Raw genomic sequence first — 17,212 nt, 5'->3', positions numbered from 1 at the left:
CTGAGAAGGTGTCTGGTTTTGTGGGGACAGAGAGTGCAGTAATTAAAAAACATATAAAGCAGCAACAGCAGGTAAAAGGAGAGCAGCAAGACACTGAGAAGGTGTCTGGTTTTGTGGGAACAGAGAATGCAGTAATTAAAAAACATACAAAGCAGCGACAGCAGGTAAAAAAGGAGAGCAGCAAGACACTGAGAAGGTGTCTGGTTTTGTGGGAACAGAGAGTGCAGTAATTAAAAACATATAAAGCAGCAACAGCAGGTAAAAAAGGAGAGCAGCAAGACACTGAGAAGGTGTCTGGTTTTGTGGGAACAGAGAATGCAGTAATTAAAAAACATATAAAGCAGCGACAGCAGGTAAAAAAGGAGAGCAGCAAGACACTGAGAAGGTGTCTGGTTTTGTGGGAACAGAGAGTGCAGTAATTAAAAAACATATAAAGCAGCGACAGCAGGTAAAAAAGGAGAGCAGCAAGACACTGAGAAGGTGTCTGGTTTTGTGGGAACAGGGAGTGCAGTAATTAAAAAACATATAAAGCAGCGACAGCAGGTAAAAAAGGAGAGCAGCAAGACACTGAGACGGTGTCTGGTTTTGTGGGAACAGAGAATGCAGTAATTAAAAAACATATAAAGCAGCGACAGCAGGTAAAAAAGGAGAGCAGCAAGACACTGAGATGGTGTCTGGTTTTGTGGGAACAGAGAGCGCAGTAATTAAAAACATATAAAGCAGCGACAGCAGGTAAAAAAGGAGAGCAACAAGACACTGAGAAGGTGTCTGGTTTTGTGGGGACAGAGAGTGCAGTAATTAAAAAACATATAAAGCAGCAACAGCAGGTAAAAAAGGAGAGCAGCAAGACACTGAGAAGGTGTCTGGTTTTGTGGGAACAGAGAATGCAGTAATTAAAAAACATACAAAGCAGCGACAGCAGGTAAAAAAGGAGAGCAGCAAGACACTGAGAAGGTGTCTGGTTTTGTGGGAACAGAGAGTGCAGTAATTAAAAAACATATAAAGCAGCAACAGCAGGTAAAAAAGGAGAGCAGCAAGACACTGAGAAGGTGTCTGGTTTTGTGGGAACAGAGAGCGCAGTAATTAAAAACATATAAAGCAGCGACAGCAGGTAAAAAAGGAAAGCAACAAGACACTGAGATCGTGTCTGGTTTTGTGGGAACAGAGAGCAGTAATTAAAAAACATATAAAGCAGCAATAGCAGGTAAAAAAGGAGAGCAGCAAGACACTGAGAAAGTGTCTGGTTTTGTGGGAACAGAGAGTGCAGTAATTAAAAAACATATAAAGCAGCAACAGCAGGTAAAAAAGGAGAGCAGCAAGACACTGAGAAGGTGTCTGGTTTTGTGGGAACAGAGAGTGCAGTAATTAAAAAACATATAAAGCAGCAACAGCAGGTAAAAAAGGAGAGCAGCAAGACACTGAGAAGGTGCCTGGTTTTGTGGGAACAGAGAGTGCAGTAATTAAAAAACATATAAAGCAGCAACAGCAGGTAAAAAGGAGAGCAGCAAGACACTGAGAAGGTGCCTGGTTTTGTGGGAACAGAGAATGCAGTAATTAAAAAACATATAAAGCAGCAACAGCAGGTAAAAAAGGAGAGCAGCAAGACACTGAGAAGGTGTCTGGTTTTGTGGGAACAGAGAATGCAGTAATTAAAAAACATATAAAGCAGCGACAGCAGGTAAAAAAGGAGAGCAGCAAGACACTGAGAAGGTGCCTGGTTTTGTGGGAACAGAGAATGCAGTAATTAAAAAACATATAAAGCAGCGACAGCAGGTAAAAAAGAAAGCAGCAAGACACTGAGAAGGTGTCTGGTTTTGTGGGGACAGAGAGTGCAGTAATTAAAAAACATATAAAGCAGCGACAGCAGGTAAAAAAGAAAGCAGCAAGACACTGAGAAGGTGTCTGGTTTTGTGGGAACAGAGAGTGCAGTAATTAAAAAACATATAAAGCAGTGACAGCAGGTAAAAAAGGAGAGCAGCAAGACACTGAGAAGGTGTCTGGTTTTGTGGGGACAGAGAGTGCAGTAATTAAAAAACATATAAAGCAGCAATAGCAGGTAAAAAAGGAGAGCAGCAAGACACTGAGAAGGTGTCTGGTTTTGTGGGAACAGAGAGTGCAGTAATTAAAAAACATATAAAGCAGCAACAGCAGGTAAAAAAGGAGAGCAGCAAGACACTGAGAAGGTGTCTGGTTTTGTGGGAACAGAGAGTGCAGTAATTAAAAAACATATAAAGCAGCAACAGCAGGTAAAAAAGGAGAGCAGCAAGACACTGAGAAGGTGCCTGGTTTTGTGGGAACAGAGAGTGCAGTAATTAAAAAACATATAAAGCAGCGACAGCAGGTAAAAAAGAAAGCAGCAAGACACTGAGAAGGTGTCTGGTTTTGTGGGAACAGAGAGTGCAGTAATTAAAAAACATATAAAGCAGCAACAGCAGGTAAAAAAGGAGAGCAGCAAGACACTGAGAAGGTGTCTGGTTTTGTGGGAACAGAGAATGCAGTAATTAAAAAACATATAAAGCAGCGACAGCAGGTAAAAAAGGAGAGCAGCAAGACACTGAGAAGGTGTCTGGTTTTGTGGGAACAGAGAGTGCAGTAATTAAAAACATATAAAGCAGCAACAGCAGGTAAAAAAGGAGAGCAGCAAGACACTGAGAAGGTGTCTGGTTTTGTGGGAACAGAGAGCGCAGTAATTAAAAACATATAAAGCAGCGACAGCAGGTAAAAAAGGAAAGCAACAAGACACTGAGATCGTGTCTGGTTTTGTGGGAACAGAGAGCGCAGTAATTAAAAAACATATAAAGCAGCAATAGCAGGTAAAAAAGGAGAGCAGCAAGACACTGAGAAAGTGTCTGGTTTTGTGGGAACAGAGAGTGCAGTAATTAAAAAACATATAAAGCAGCAACAGCAGGTAAAAAAGGAGAGCAGCAAGACACTGAGAAGGTGTCTGGTTTTGTGGGAACAGAGAGTGCAGTAATTAAAAAACATATAAAGCAGCAACAGCAGGTAAAAAAGGAGAGCAGCAAGACACTGAGAAGGTGCCTGGTTTTGTGGGAACAGAGAGTGCAGTAATTAAAAAACATATAAAGCAGCAACAGCAGGTAAAAAAGGAGAGCAGCAAGACACTGAGAAGGTGCCTGGTTTTGTGGGAACAGAGAATGCAGTAATTAAAAAACATATAAAGCAGCAACAGCAGGTAAAAGGAGAGCAGCAAGACACTGAGAAGGTGTCTGGTTTTGTGGGAACAGAGAATGCAGTAATTAAAAAACATATAAAGCAGCGACAGCAGGTAAAAAAGGAGAGCAGCAAGACACTGAGAAGGTGCCTGGTTTTGTGGGAACAGAGAATGCAGTAATTAAAAAACATATAAAGCAGCGACAGCAGGTAAAAAAGGAGAGCAGCAAGACACTGAGAAGGTGTCTGGTTTTGTGGGAACAGAGAATGCAGTAATTAAAAAACATATAAAGCAGCGACAGCAGGTAAAAAAGGAGAGCAGCAAGACACTGAGAAGGTGTCTGGTTTTGTGGGAACAGAGAGTGCAGTAATTAAAAAACATATAAAGCAGCGACAGCAGGTAAAAAAGGAGAGCAGCAAGACACTGAGAAGGTGTCTGGTTTTGTGGGAACAGGGAGTGCAGTAATTAAAAAACATATAAAGCAGCGACAGCAGGTAAAAAAGGAGAGCAGCAAGACACTGAGACGGTGTCTGGTTTTGTGGGAACAGAGAATGCAGTAATTAAAAAACATATAAAGCAGCGACAGCAGGTAAAAAAGGAGAGCAGCAAGACACTGAGATGGTGTCTGGTTTTGTGGGAACAGAGAGCGCAGTAATTAAAAACATATAAAGCAGCGACAGCAGGTAAAAAAGGAGAGCAACAAGACACTGAGAAGGTGTCTGGTTTTGTGGGAACAGAGAGCGCAGTAATTAAAAACATATAAAGCAGTGACAGCAGGTAAAAAAGGAGAGCAGCAAGACACTGAGAAGGTGTCTGGTTTTGTGGGGACAGAGAGTGCAGTAATTGAAAAACATATAAAGCAGCGACAGCAGGTAAAAAAGGAGAGCAGTAAGACACTGAGAAGGTGTCTGGTTTTGTGGGAACAGAGAGTGCAGTAATTAAAAAACATATAAAGCAGCAACAGCAGGTAAAAAAGGAGAGCAGCAAGACACTGAGAAGGTGCCTGGTTTTGTGGGAACAGAGAGTGCAGTAATTAAAAAACATATAAAGCAGCAACAGCAGGTAAAAAAGGAGAGCAGCAAGACACTGAGAAGGTGCCTGGTTTTGTGGGAACAGAGAATGCAGTAATTAAAAAACATATAAAGCAGCAACAGCAGGTAAAAAAGGAGAGCAGCAAGACACTGAGAAGGTGTCTGGTTTTGTGGGAACAGAGAATGCAGTAATTAAAAAACATATAAAGCAGCGACAGCAGGTAAAAAAGGAGAGCAGCAAGACACTGAGAAGGTGCCTGGTTTTGTGGGAACAGAGAATGCAGTAATTAAAAAACATATAAAGCAGCGACAGCAGGTAAAAAAGGAGAGCAGCAAGACACTGAGAAGGTGTCTGGTTTTGTGGGAACAGAGAATGCAGTAATTAAAAAACATATAAAGCAGCGACAGCAGGTAAAAAAGGAGAGCAGCAAGACACTGAGAAGGTGTCTGGTTTTGTGGGAACAGAGAGTGCAGTAATTAAAAAACATATAAAGCAGCGACAGCAGGTAAAAAAGGAGAGCAGCAAGACACTGAGAAGGTGTCTGGTTTTGTGGGAACAGGGAGTGCAGTAATTAAAAAACATATAAAGCAGCGACAGCAGGTAAAAAAGGAGAGCAGCAAGACACTGAGACGGTGTCTGGTTTTGTGGGAACAGAGAATGCAGTAATTAAAAAACATATAAAGCAGCGACAGCAGGTAAAAAAGGAGAGCAGCAAGACACTGAGATGGTGTCTGGTTTTGTGGGAACAGAGAGCGCAGTAATTAAAAACATATAAAGCAGCGACAGCAGGTAAAAAAGGAGAGCAACAAGACACTGAGAAGGTGTCTGGTTTTGTGGGAACAGAGAGCGCAGTAATTAAAAACATATAAAGCAGTGACAGCAGGTAAAAAAGGAGAGCAGCAAGACACTGAGAAGGTGTCTGGTTTTGTGGGGACAGAGAGTGCAGTAATTGAAAAACATATAAAGCAGCGACAGCAGGTAAAAAAGGAGAGCAGTAAGACACTGAGAAGGTGTCTGGTTTTGTGGGAACAGAGAGTGCAGTAATTAAAAAACATATAAAGCAGCAATAGCAGGTAAAAAAGGAGAGCAGCAAGACACTGAGAAGGTGTCTGGTTTTGTGGGGACAGAGAGTGCAGTAATTGAAAAACATATAAAGCAGCGACAGCAGGTAAAAAAGGAGAGCAGCATGACACTGAGACGGTGTCTGGTTTTGTGGGGACAGAGAATGTAGTAATTAAAAAACATATAAAGCAGCAACAGCAGGTAAAAAAGGAGAGCAGCAAGACACTGAGAAGGTGTCTGGTTTTGTGGGAACAGAGAGTGCAGTAATTAAAAAACATATAAAGCAGCGACAGCAGGTAAAAAAGGAGAGCAGCAAGACACTGAGAAGGTGTCTGGTTTTGTGGGAACAGAGAGTGCAGTAATTAAAACACATATAAAGCAGCGACAGCAGGTAAAAAAGGAGAGCAGCAAGACACTGAGAGGGTGTCTGGTTTTGTGGGAACAGAGAGCGCAGTAATTAAAAAACATATAAAGCAGCGACAGCAGGTAAAAAAGGAGAGCAGCAAGACACTGAGAAGGTGTCTGGTTTTGTGGGAACAGAGAGTGCAGTAATTAAAAAACATATAAAGCAGCGACAGCAGGTAAAAAAGGAGAGCAGCAGCAAACTAACACTGTTTTTAAAAAGAAAAGAAGACCAGCTGTCTGAATCGGGAAAACAATGACACTATAACAGACAGATATCATGTATGGGACAATTTGGTAACTGTTCTGGATTTTAAAGCCCAAGAAATGTGGTCTTTTACACATACAGGGACAAAGACTTTTTGTGAATTAACATTTGTAACTGGTGGACTGATGATAACATTTCTGGAACTGTGTAACAAAAAGGGCATTTATATATGGAACAATTATTTGTTTTTGGTGTTACTTTGAAGATTAGAACTGATGAATTGGAAGAAGAGGATGTTAAAAAATGCATGTGTAAGAGATGTACTTCAGAGATAAATGCTGATTGGGCACATGTGTTCCATGATTGTATACAATTGAAGGAATATTGGATGTCAATCAATGATTTTCTACAGACCCTTTTTACAGATAATTTTACAATCTCTAAATCGCTTATACTCTTTAACACCCCTATACCTAAAAGTGTTAAAAAGTTTAAACTTTCCTTATTATGGTCAATTCTAGCAGTGGCTAGAAAAATAATAACCAGGAATTGGATTTCAGATACCACTCCTTCATTCAATGAATTTAAAAAATGTTCTGACTGATGTGTGTCAAATGGAACCTTGTTGTGTCTTTCGGCTTTTCCCGGTTAGAGGTCACCACAGCGGAACTACGGTCCGCTAATGATTGGCAGTAGATTTTTATGTGCCGACTTGCCGGGCCTGATGCACAACCTTCAACGAAGGAATGCCCATTCATGCATGTCGCCACACAGACGATGCTCTAACTGAGAATCGAACGAGGCAATGTCGTACTGTGAGGCGACAACGCTACCACAGCACCACCACCGCCAAATGGAATTAAATAAAGTCAAGAACTGCCAGAAAAACAACTTACTATAATATGTGGGATACTTTACAAAGCTTGTTAAAAAAAGTCTTAGACTATTAGTAAGATGTTACAGCTAAGTTAATTGATTTAAAGAAAATGTGGATGTCTTTGTAAATACTTTAGTTGTTTTATGAATGTCATAATTGTGTATATGTTAATTGCTTGTATAAGATTGCTATGTTATATAAATTATATGTTAAAATCAATAAACATGTTTTAAAAAAATGCATGCAGAGTTTATGTCAAACTGTTGATAACACTGTAAAAGTTACAAATGAGAGAAATGTTTGTGATTGGTCATAGAGGGGCATTAAGACATGCTGACCAACCTAAGTCATGTTTCCGTTGTTGTTACTTTTCTCATTTAATTAATGTTTGGAACAAAATACAATGTAAGCAGTACAGGAAGAAAGAACATACAACAGAGGATGAGTGGGTAAATGCAGGATGTGTAAAAAAGGACACTTGGATGGATTGTCAAGAGCATACAGTAAATAATGAAAAAGAATGGGAAAGGGCAGAAAACATGCATGAGAAAGGACAACAAGAAGATGTGGGAGAGGGTGAACTAGGTGAAGAAAAACTGTAGAAGAAGAAATATATATGGATGGGGAAAAGGAGGAGAGATATTCCATACAGGAAGAGAGGTCAGGAGGTGGGACTGACTCTAATTAATTTTTTTGAAGTTTTACTCAGTGAAAAATCTAATTCTGAGGATCAAGGATTATTTGTACGTAGAAGCCGTGGTGGTGCAGTGGTAGTGTTGTCACCTCACAGCAAGAGGTTCTCCCATTCGATTCTCAGCTGGAGTGCTTTCTGTGTGGAGTCTGCATGTCCTCCCCGCGGTCGAGTGGTGTTCGAAAGACATGTGTGAATGGGCGTGCCTTCGTTGAAGGTTGGGCATAGGGCTGGCACCTCGGCACCGTAAAAATCTACTGCCAATCATTAGTGGACCGGAGTTCTGCTGTGGCGACCCCTAACCGGGAAAAGCAGAAAAAAGAACAAAACAAAAAAAATGTTCAATGGGGAAAGAGCAAAAATAAGTAAAGTAATTTTTTAAAATAATTCCCCTAAACTTAAAAAGAAGAAAAGGCAACAACTTTAGAGTACTTTCAATAAAAGTGAACAGAATTATTAATACTGTAAGAAGAATAGGGATACTGATGTTAATTCCTAACAAGTGAAGCAAGATTACACACAGAATAAATGTGAGGTGGAAATATAATATGGAGCTTAGGAAGTAAAATTTGTTCTGGAACAGATGTGTTGTGCAAAAACAGCAGCGAAAATACTAGATGTAACACTGGTAAGGATGAGAAGGTTAATTGCTGTGGATGTCAGGTGGAGAGAATGTTTATATAAATATAGCATTATATACATATATAATGAGCAAGGGAAGAGAGAATCTAGTTCATCAAATATTAGACTATGTGGTGATTAACACGAAAGTTAGAATTGTATGTTAATTGTGATTTAAAGGGAAGATGTAAAAAGAAAGAGAAAGATGTAAAAAATACAGGAAGTGATAAAATGTGGTAAATTAGCTGTGTGGAACAAAAACCAATGGACTTAAAAATGTGCACTTGGACCTGAAATTGATTATTTTGCATTATTGGAAGGCATGGGGGTAGCAGATGGTGATACAGTTGTGACAGGTTTTTCAGACCATTTAACAATATGGATGGAGGTGATGGAAGAAAGTGAGTATATTAAAATAGGAAAAGGGAATAAAAAGAATGAATTAGAAATTATGGGATGAAATTGGAGAGTGGGAACTATTACAGTTATGGAAAGATATCATAATTGTAAAGGACTTCTATAAAAACTAATCTGAAGGATGGATTGAATTTAAAAAGAAGTTTCAAAAGTATTTTTCCCCCAATGGCAGAGTAATGAAAAAAGGAAGACAAAGTGAAGAATGAGAAAATGTATATAAGTTTATTAGAATTTAGAGAGTAATACAATACACTATTATGATACATCATTTACAAGGGATAAGAGAGGCGGTATCTGCATAGCTGGGTAACATAGCAAAGGAGGAGATTAGTATAATGAAATAAATGAAAAAATGTAAAAGGAAATGTAAACACAACACAAAAAACAAACAATGAGTACTGTAGTCAGTATGTGGAAAATTAGACAAAATGGAAAGTAAAGACATTTCCAGAATGAGTTAAAGAAGAATTTGAAAAATGAATTGCAATTAGTGAATCTGATGAAGTACTCAGGAAAGTAAATGTTGATTCAGTGTCAGGTCCAGTTGGTATAGGGGATGAGTGCACAATAAAATGAATGGACTGGAAAAGAGAGTATTTTGTAAACATACTACAGGGATGGTTGAAAGACAGGTTTGTTTATGAAGAGTTATATGGTTGGGTTTTAAAATTTATATAGAAGAAAGATGAGAAGAATGAAATAAAAAATTGGAGACCCGTGACACTAAACAATACAGGTTATATTTTTTATGGGCAATAATATGGAGGGAATGAAAGGAAGTATGAGTATGAGGAAAATTATGGTAGAAAGTATATACGGTATAATAGGGAAAGGATGTCAAGAACTGTTACTGCTTGTTAGAGAAAATGTAGCTGATATTAAATGTAAAAAGGAGACTGTGAAACATATAGTAAGTGATATTACCAAGGCATTTGATACAGTAGGGCATGATGCTTTGTGGGATGATATGGAGAAGTATGGAACAGTTAATAGAATTAGGAGGGTGTATATGTCAGCATATCAGGATAACAGAGTGAAAGTATTAGTGAATGGGTGGCTGAATAAAGAAATATGCATGAAGTGTGGTATAAGGCAAGGATATCACAGTGGTAGAATATTATTTGCATTGGGGATAAATATGATAGTGAGTGAAGTAGTTTATAAAATGAAAGATTCTAGATCTGTGATGCAAATGGAGGGGGTGATAATGGTGGTTTTGATATACACAGATGATACAGTTGTAGTTGCTAAGAACAAAATATAGACAAGGAAGTGCTGGTTTGTCTGAATAGATGTTTGAAAGAAATGCAAATGACCTTGAATAAAAATAAATGTAAGGGTCTGGTGATGTGGTAAAAATGGGGGGGGGTATATTTCAATGGATGAAGTGTCTTTGCTAGAAATAAAATTTGGGAAAAAATATGCAATGGTGTTACTATGAGAGGGTGTGATAAAAGAAATGGAAGAACTATGTCTTCTGTAGAGGTTATATGGATTGGCATTCAGGAAAAAGGTTTGTCTGGTGAATCCGGTATTACTGGGAAAAATAGCATATATGTCTAATGTTTATATGATCCCAGTAAAATATGAAAAGTAAATTTTAAAATTGGTGCTAACTTTCATATGGGATTCAAGATTAAACTTGGTGAACATAGATGTGTTACATATGAGTGAAGATGAAGGTGGATTGTGGTTACTAAATTCAGTTGTATATTCTGCTTTTTTTAACTTGTATAGAGTATTAATGTGGGTAAATTAAGAGAAGGCAAATTTAATAGTGAGAATGTTCAAATATAAGTGCAAAATTTTCTGGGAAATTATGAGAATAAGAAAAGAGAAAAATGATATGTAAATGAGGAAATTAAACATTATTAAGAAAAATACTAACATGGAAAATAAAAATTGATGGTATAAAGAAAGGCAGAAGGGTATGGATATAATAAACTGATGAAACAATATTATTATGCAAATATATGGGACGGTCTGCCTGAAGAAATGATTAAAGACATTAAAGCCAATAAAATAAGGACAAAGTGGTGTACTGTGACAGTAAAATGTCAGGATTTCCAATATAGACTGGTAATAAATAAGTTTACGAGTAAACGGGAATATGCAATATAAAAATAAAGTCAAAAGAGTGTGTATTTCTGGGGGGAGGAGGAGGAGACAACAGAGCATTTCTTTTAAATGTAAAAAAGAATGGAGAAACTTTGAAAAACGTTGTGTTAAAATGTTTTGAGTATATTAGTGATATAAATAATATACATATGAATATGATTATGGCTATGCATGGATATTTTTAAGAATATGACAAAAGAATATACATAGCTCTCAACATCTGAGCTCAAGAAATCTTGTCAAAGCCAAAAATAATGGTGGGGCAAAGGCCCAAAAATCAGAGACAGATTTTAAGTATTACAAATATAAACTTAGAAAGTTGCTAAAATAAAATATTTTGTGTTACCATACATTTTCTGAAGGATATTTTATTTATTTATTTTATTTGACATTTGTTAATGGGAAAGTCAGTCTGCGTCAAATGTACCCATTTTCAGCAGAAGCCCAGGGGGAAAAGCTTCGTACTTATAGACATCTGTGTACATACATACTAGTATTTCTTTAATTTATAGACTGGGTAGGTGGTTTAACTTTATATACAGAGTAATACATTCAAACATCCATGTACAAACATATTATAATTTTTTTTTCATTAAAACAGAGAATATTTATTTTACATTGTAAAATAGGTAATACACATTATTGTTCAGTTAATCTTGTAATTTGACACATGGATATGTTGTTGAGCCGCCATTACATTATAACAGAGGAGAGAAAGCATTGTGAAGAGATGAGGGAAGAGTAGAGGGGGGAGATTAGCCGAAAGGTCAGTTGGAAGGATATAGAGAGGAAGTGTAAATAAGCTGGGAATGGATATGAGGCGGTAGTATAAGCGGAGCTAGGAACAAGATAAATGAGGAAAGTGAGTTTAGAGTAGAACTAGAGGGACTATAGATGTTTGTGGCAGCTTAGAAGAAGGTACATACATGTGACTACTTCTTTCAGTTATACAGTGGATATGTAGTTTAACTTCAAATACAGTGTAATACACTCAGACAGTTTAACTGTTTAATGTCTGTTAAGTAACAGTTCTTAAGGTAGAAGAAAAGGGTAGAGAAAAGAGTATGAAGAGAGGGGTGTAGGGTGCTGGTAGCTGAGTCAGCCAGGGGTAGAAGTTAGCCAGGAGTAGAGCAGAAGCATATGCAGGTATTATTTAGATATTGTTTTAAGGAGGATGAAATCTGAAACTCAAAACTCTGTCATTATTTAATGAATTTAGTCCTCAATGATTTGCCAGAAAACCGCAAATTTTATGAGGAACAGAACAAAAATATAGGAAAGAAATCTGGACAGTTGAGAGATATGTATGGGAAGGGTTGATACAAATTTATTTTATGTAATTTAGGTTATTTGATGAAATACTGAATGAAATTTTGTTTAATGGGAAATGGATTTGGCATGTATATTGTGAAAAAATCAGATTCTGGTTGTGGAAGAAGAAGTGGAAATCACTTTTGGGAAAATAACAATGAGGATGTTGTTCAAAAAATGATAAATAGTAAAAAAAGAGAAATGTACATTTTGTAAATATGGAAATATTGTTTTTATGCTGTGTTAAATAAAGGACCTGTACTCTTTTTACAGGTGCATTGGGATGATTTACATCCACTTGAACTACTGCTGACTCAAGCAAATGAGACCTCAGTTTAACATCTGATCTAAAGCATGGCACAGTCAGGAGTGCAGCACCCATTAATGGTACACTACAGTGTCAGCAATCCAATCACCTGGAGTGGAAATAGAACCAACATTCTTCTGGTCAGTTTTCCAGCACTAAAGGTGAGTCTGCTACCTGTTGAACTACTAACACTGCCAATGCTTATGATTACATTTAGACTAGACAGTTTGTCAATAAGGTCAGCATAGTGGATTGTACTGAAAGCTTTAGCACAGACCACATAATCAGTATGAACAGAATGGTTCTTGTTGATGGCACCTGTTACATTTTTAAAGAAATGAACCAGATTAAGGAGACGAGCTGTTAAGTTACATAAAGCCAGACTGGTTTGGGTTGAAGGTTTGTAGGTCACCAATTTCACTTTTTATGAATTTGACCAAGACACGTTCCACAGTTTTAAAGATGATACCAGTAAAGTTGATAGTATTATAGTTTCCAGTGTCTGCGATTGTGCTATCATTGTGGAGTGGCACAATGATGGCCATTCTCCAGGGGTCAGGCACATACCCATTGGAGAGACAAAGGCTGGAAAGGTTTAGGAGATGTTCAGCAATGTTGTACTTTGTACTAAAAGTCAGGACAGTATATTGTCTAGGCCTATTTAGCTATTGATTTTGGTTTTGGGTAGAGCTTCTAGGATATGGTCCACAGTGCTGGGGGATGGGAGTTCAATTATTCAAGGAAGTTAACACAAGGATGAGTGTGGGGCCTTCATTTGGTGACATGTGGAGAATCTTTTATACATTGTCTTGCTTATTACAATTTATTTGCATCATACCACAAAACTTCTTTCTATTAACAGCTATTCATGCACTACTGACACTCATGCAAGCATAGTTCAAACAACACAAAAGATGAGTAAAGAGGCTAAGATGGAAGGGGACCTAAGTGCTAATAATTGCAGTGCTGATGTGCTCACAACTTCAAAATATAAACAAACAGAATTATAACATGGCAGGAGCAGTTAGATGTCTTGTCAATCTTCACCTTTTAAAACCCACTCTATTAGAAAAGCAGATAACTCATATCTGTAATGTCTTCAGAATGCATGCACTTCTAAAATGTTGTGCTGAGAAAAATGTACTACATGGTGTAAAAAATGTAATATTTTCAGAGCTGGTAATTTACTTGCACCAGACTTGAATATATTTGGATTTACTGTTACCTGTTGTATTCTGTCTCACTCTTTTTTGTTGACATGCTTGTCATATCTTACACTCTTTTTGGCTTTACCAGGTAACCATTGAATATGTCTTCCTGGAAGATTTACCTGTAAATATTTTTTTTTTCTGAAATAAGCACTCTCATCTAGGATGTATTCCTACCATACATAAGCAAAATATTTGAACAACCGATTTTACCTCACTGGTAGAAACTTCTTCCTGAAATCTATGTACACGTGTTCACCACATAAACATCGTTCTTTGCATTTACCCACCTGCGGTTCCATCATTTACATTAGATTGCATTCTTCATGTTTGCATAAGCCCTATTTACCATTCTGTACTCTATGTTTCACTGTTAACAGAAAGACTGATCACTTTTCATTTGATCTGTAGCTTAATGGAAATCTAACCATTACTATCTACTAATCCAGGTGAATGCTTACAACCTTCTTTTGATTACTTCATGCAAATACCTTAGTGTGTGTATGTTGTGCAACTACATTTGTTGTGCTTTATTATAGTTTGCTAATTGCTCTAGGTCATTGATAAAGATGTCTTCATTTACTCAAATCAGAACAATACATAAATATTAAACAAAGAAATTGTCTTCCAGGTAGCTACTAGGAAACAATATATGGAGTAGTTATTGTGAATATGCTGTGTTGAAAATTATGGTCATATGCTTTAGTAAATAAATGTACAGTATAGTACAGTACAAACAGGATAATGTAAAGTTTACATGACATGGTATATACACAAACTGTACTGAAGCCCACAGTTTTTGATAACTCATACAATGTCTGGTATTTATTAAAATGCAAAAAAGCCTCAGATGAAGCAACACGCATGCTTTCTTCTTTCACCACCGACATACAAATTCAACCTTTTCTTCTAATTGTCTCAGTCATATTCTTGTCTGAAAACTGTGTTACGTTTCTTTTTAATATGGCTACCTCATTGCTTTCACTGAGCCACATAGTCGTATTTATTTTCCATGTCATGTTGTCTTACATTTGTTACTTTCCTTTTGCTGCCTTCTAATCCTAGCTCCTGTTGCTTTCACTATGTCTCTGAATTGTGACCTTTTTTCCATTGCTTCATCTGACAACCATAGCTCTCCTCAATGCAAGAGTATCCTACATTTCTCTTCTTGTACATAGCCACCTTGCAAGATCATGCTTCTTTTATTTCATCAGAAAGTCCCACTTCTTTGTTCTTCTAACCTTTTCTGATCCTGCAGCTTATAAATGTGCTCAATTCCTAGCATGTCTTTTATCTATTTCGCCACACTGTTTATTTTTTCAGATTGGAATATTCATATTGCACAAAAGGAATATATATTGTCTTATAACTGCACACATTGCCCATTTTCCTCTACTACAAGGCATTTGGCAACTTGCTCATAACATTGGACTGTTTTCTATTATCCTGTAGTTTTTGTTTGCTTAGTTTCACTATATACTTTCTTCTTCTGCTATGCTAGCTAACCTTGACAACTGTTTTTTTTTTGGCCTTACTCACTTGAATTTGCTGCATATACTATCCCTGCAGTTTTGTTTCAGTAGCAACTCATACTTAAAAGCACCTGCAAATTACTTTTGTTTAAAAAGATAACTGAATCAACTGAAGCAGTTTCACCATATTGTTATATTATTTTACAATAATTTCTTATTTCTTGAATGCAGATGCTCACATTTATACGTTGCATTTATAGTTATTAGGCATGGAATATAAATGAGAATATGACATGTATCTCAAAAGTATAAATGTCAATGTTCTTTTCAGTTTTTAAATGTGCATGAACACCAATTAAATATTTTATACTCTACACCAATAAAGAACCAATGTGCAGTAACAATGAATTATTTCAATCTTATGTAAGCAGCATGTTAAAAGTACATCTGTATTAGTCTTCCTGGAAAAATAAAATGGCACATGCTTAATGTGCAAGGTGCAGACTTCATTTTATTTTAATATAAATGTTTACATTTCTATCCCATGTGCATCAGTTTTCTTTAAAATATGATGCAGTCCAGACAAATTTGCTGTAAGATCTATTTCACCAACATTATGCCAACACTGGAAGTGTGCTTTTGAAATTTTTCAGAAACAAAAATACACATTTCTGCCATACAAATGAAATGAGTGCCTTGGAAGCAATGTTCTTGCAAAGCACGACATGGTTTAGCTGCTCTCTGACAAAATAACTCAGGCAGTAATGTAAAAAACAGTTTTGTAAATGTTTTCTTATTCCATGATCCTGTTTTCAGTAATTTAAAGGTAAAAAGTACAACAGTTTTCAAAAAGAATTGACATAAAAAATACAGCTGCCAGACTTCACAGAGAAAACAGTAGCTTTACGAGTCTTTTTTTCCTTATGTAGTTTACACATGTACATTTTTACCTTTATTATTACTGCATATAAACCTGATATATTTGCCAAATAGCAAAATACTGTAACCTGTTTTGTACTCTTGCATGTGTAAACTTGTGTGGAATAGACAAAGTAAGAACACAATGACTGTATGAATGGTGCTGGACAGGCATGAAAAAAGCAAAATGTAAACACAGTCTTATTACTGGAAAGTAGTCATAGAGCCATTAACAGCACTGACAAATTATAACTGACATTTGCAGACAAAGAAGAAAAATCAACACTGCAATTATCATGTAAAAGAGTAACACAATGTGGTAATTATTTTAATGAACAAACTCTAACAATGTCAAGCAATATCAAAGAAAACAGAAAACATTTTCTTCTGCACAGAAGATGAACAGGTGTACCTCAAATGGACTTATTTCATCATCCAAATGTGTGGTGAAGACAGTTTGATTATGAGACACAAACTGAAAGATGTGGGAAAAGAGAGGCGAGATAGATTTCTAGAAGAAGCTTATTATTTATTTAGGTATATAGCAAAACAGGGACACTAATGAAAGCACATCAGTAATTTTAGCATTTGCATTGAAGGGATTTACACTGGGATTCAAAATATGCAACATTATTTCAAGACTGCATTAAGGTAATGCCTTGTTGCTTCTAAATTTCATGTTTTACTTAAAGGAAACAGTGATAACTAGATTGTTCTCATTTCAGACAATGGTAGATTAAAGAAATTTCAAAAAATCTTTTGAAAGCTAGTGGCTTTCATAACCAATGAGAACTTTACAGGAAGTGTAATAAGTGTTGCATAGAGGAAGTTCCTGCAACACAGACACACACACACCTCTCTTTCTCTCTATATATGCACATTTATATATCTATAACTATGTGCATATATATATATATATATATATATATATATATATATATGTGTGTGTGTGTGTGTGTCATTTGCAAATAATGTCACTGAAATACAATTTCAGATTTAACACCTAAATTAATCAATGGCAAGATGAGGATTGATTTGTTTACATAGAGGAGCCATTGCTTGCACTCCTAGTTCTGACAACATAATTCCTTAACTGAAAACAGTAGCAGTAACTGCTGACTTATCCCATTATGCCTAGACTCCAGGGACATGGCATTTTCAACGAACCATCAGCACCACTGGGCACGATTATCAGGCCACTGATTCAAAACACTATCCGTTTACAACAGATACTCCAGAGAGGCAATGGAGCTCTATATGTTAACTCAAGACACTAAATCCACTAGGAGTTCCAAGAAAACTAACAGTTGTATTGAAAATACACCTTTCTACATTGCCAAAACCATCACACAGGTACATGTCATCCTTAATAAAATTCAATGACACAGTACTTTAA

Source organism: Protopterus annectens, chromosome 1.part0 (assembly GCF_019279795.1).
Source record: "Protopterus annectens isolate FY-2018-M chromosome 1.part0, PAN1.0, whole genome shotgun sequence".
Classification (NCBI taxonomy): Eukaryota; Metazoa; Chordata; order Ceratodontiformes; family Protopteridae; genus Protopterus; species Protopterus annectens.
Note: the sequence above shows the minus strand (reverse complement) of the source record.